At 43.0% G+C, this 2,947-nt stretch overlaps 1 long non-coding RNA gene across 1 annotated transcript; it reads right to left on the bottom strand.

Moving 5' to 3' along the window:
• Positions 1–815: 815 nt before the first annotated feature.
• On the bottom strand, positions 816–1,475 carry LOC147336747 (uncharacterized). Its single transcript, XR_015128322.1, has 3 exons — positions 1,276–1,475; positions 1,058–1,116; positions 816–973 (listed from the first exon to the last, which is right to left on the bottom strand). It is a non-coding gene; the product is annotated as an uncharacterized LOC147336747 (long non-coding RNA).
• Positions 1,476–2,947: the final 1,472 nt, after the last annotated feature.

The following is a 2,947-nucleotide window of genomic DNA, read 5'->3' as shown; positions in this document are numbered from 1 at the left end:
CCATCCATCTGTCCGTCCATCCATCCAGCCGTCCATCCATCCATCCATCCAGCCGTATCCGTCCGTCCATCTGTCCGTCCATCTGTCCATCCATCCGTCTATGCATCCATCCATCCAAGCATCCGTCCATCCGTCTGCTTCCGCTTATCCTTTTTCAGGGTGGCGGGGTGCTTGAGCCTGTCCCAGCTGTCTTAGGGCGAGAGGCGGGGTGCACCCTGGACAGGACCCAGTCTGTGGCAGGGCTAACACATAGACATAGACAACCATTCGCACACATTCACACCTTTGGGCAATTTAGCGTTTCCAATGAACCTGTCCCCTAACTGCACGTCTTTGGACTGATGCCACTTTTCCATAATTTTGTGGCACAGGCGTGTTTCTCCAAGCAGCATTGTGTTAGGACTGCAGACAGGCTTAACACAGAGCTCTTTTCTCACAGTACATACATTATCTTCATGAAATGTGCGAGACATTCACAAAAAAACTGTCAATTAGTCTGCTATGTGATCTAATGGTGCATGCTGGCGTTGAACTGTGTGCTGATAACACTGTTCCTGTAGCACAGAAAACACATGGTAACCATTCAGTTACACGAGCTTGGACCCAGTGAAGGTGCTGTTGGTGTTTTTGGACGGCGTTCATACAACGTTTCTTTTATTTAGTCTCTAAAATCTTGTTGGGCTTGAATAAAAAGTATGCATATGTTATTAAAAAAAATCAATTACATTCTTCAGCTTCAGATTTTGATATGCTGTCTGTCTACTTTTATGTAATTCAGGTCTAATGGCTGGTTTGCATTGTGGAAATCGGGGTAGAGTTAGAAAGGAAGACATTTATTCAGGTGGCAAGTTCGACATATCTGTACAAACCTTTAGATGCATGAACTTTTGAAGAGGCTCATACCACAAGAGTAAAACCAGGCCAGATGGGACAGCCCCGCACAGAAATGTGCTATCTGTGTATGGGTTTCTTGCTGAAACAGAGAGAGCAGGACTAAGTGTCTGCAGTTGTTCTCCGTGAACAAACAGACTGACCAGAGTAACTCGGCATTGCTTACCTACACTGCACCTCCTACAACCTTTAGTGTCAGGAATCTTTACAGATATGGCAAACTTTCTGTGGCCAACAGAGAATATCCAGGTCAGAACAAGCAGACAAAATTGGGTTTACAGTATCCTCCTTCCTCAAAATCAGGCGGTAGCATCATACATGACATTATTAACACTGCTGCACCTACAGCTCCTGTTTCCCTGCATCTGTGATGGCGTGTCGTACCTGAGACTGATCCGCTCAGTGAGGCGGTTGGTGCTGAGCGACAGGCTGCTGTGTTTCTTGTGCAGATGTCCTTTCTGTTCAAACAGAGCTGGCAGGCTGTGCGAGTAAAGCTGGGCCGACTTGCCTGCAGGATGGAGCCTTTTTAGAGCAGCATATTATCGAGTGGACACAATGTTCTCCGTTTGTGTCACGCTGTTTGTTACCTGATACGGACATCAGCAGGGACGTGCAGAGGGGGGGGCTAGAGGGGCTTGAGCACCCGCCCCTTTCCTGATGAGTGCCCAAAGTGCCCTTTTGTTGAGGCAACTTTTAAATTTTTTTAATTTATTTTTTTATGTGTGTGTGTGTGCGGAGTCTTGTCTGTGCCCCTCAACAATAATATTTAACTATTAATCACAGTTTTGCTAAATAAAAGGATCTGGCTTGCATCAGTCACATGATCACTATTAACCAATGATCGCCCTTGACGGCAGAACGCGCTGGTTACGAGCCGGGAACGAGCTCACAAAGAGCACGCGCATTTTTAGCGGTCCGGAGCTGTAGGAGAAACACAAGTTAACTCAGAGACACAGACTGATGCGACAAAACCAGTAAGTAGGTGTACAGCGCACACTGTAGTGTGTAGCACCCAGGAGTATTAGCTTATTACGTACACGTTGGTAAGTTGTCCTGTTGCAACTGACGAACTGAAACAAACGAGCGTGCTGTGTGTGCAACAGCGCGACAAACATTACCTGTCCTATTATTAACTGCACAGGTAGTGCTGGTCACAGCTGCTGGCTACCTGTGTAAGGCTGTCATGGGTCTGTAGCTCTGTCACTGTTTTAGGGAACATATTTAGTTTTAAAGTAAGTTTCCGGGCTTTTCCTGCCTTTCTGGAGGGATTATATTTCACTAAAAAACGATCTAATATGCATGTCCACATAATAATTATTATAATTATAATATATTAAAAAACACACGCTGTATTTTAAAGAACATACATTAAGAAGCAGATTATATTAGATTTATATTTTAAATAAGACAAAAGTTGGATTTTACAGCAGTAAAATGATTGTATCTCTACAGTTTAAACATGTAATAAGCTTTGCCCCTGCACAGAGTGGATAGTGAAACACATGGAATCATCGTAATGACGTTATTTCATATTTATTACTCCCCCCTCCTCATTGCTTTATTATTGTAGCTCTAGTAATAAATAATAATGTAAGGATTCTGGATCAGCACCATGATGCCCACAGTATATACAGTATTCTGAAGAAGGTCTAAAATGTCACTGTGTGTGCATGTGTGTGTTTTATTTAGATGGATTTAAAAAATTATTACTCATGATATAACATTGTGCAGACATGGCTGGTAAGGACATGAGGAGGAAACAGCAGGAGCTGTGTGAGGCTACTAAAGGCAGGGCTATAACATTTTTCTGTCATCATTTTATTATAGATTAAGTGCAAGAGTTGTTAGGTGTGGATAATTAGATTATAGTTTATTGCAATAGCAAGTTGTGCCTTGTTCTCACATAGACAGCAAGTGCAGAGTGATATATGAAATGATGGGATGGAAGGAAGAAGAGAAGCAAAGAGTGATTCACAGGCAGAACTGAGTTTATGTCACAGTTTTTTGTGTCCTTATGGTTCCAAGCGCTGTCACCAATCTTTGCATTTTGTTATTA

This window comes from Aulonocara sp. 'chitande type north' Nkhata Bay, linkage group LG3, assembly GCF_057382095.1.
Source record: "Aulonocara sp. 'chitande type north' Nkhata Bay isolate Kocher_YH1m ecotype deep benthic linkage group LG3, A_spYH_male_GT1.1, whole genome shotgun sequence".
NCBI classification, from domain to species: Eukaryota; Metazoa; Chordata; class Actinopteri; order Cichliformes; family Cichlidae; genus Aulonocara; species Aulonocara sp. 'chitande type north' Nkhata Bay.
Note: the sequence above shows the minus strand (reverse complement) of the source record. Positions and strands in the feature narration are given on the sequence as shown.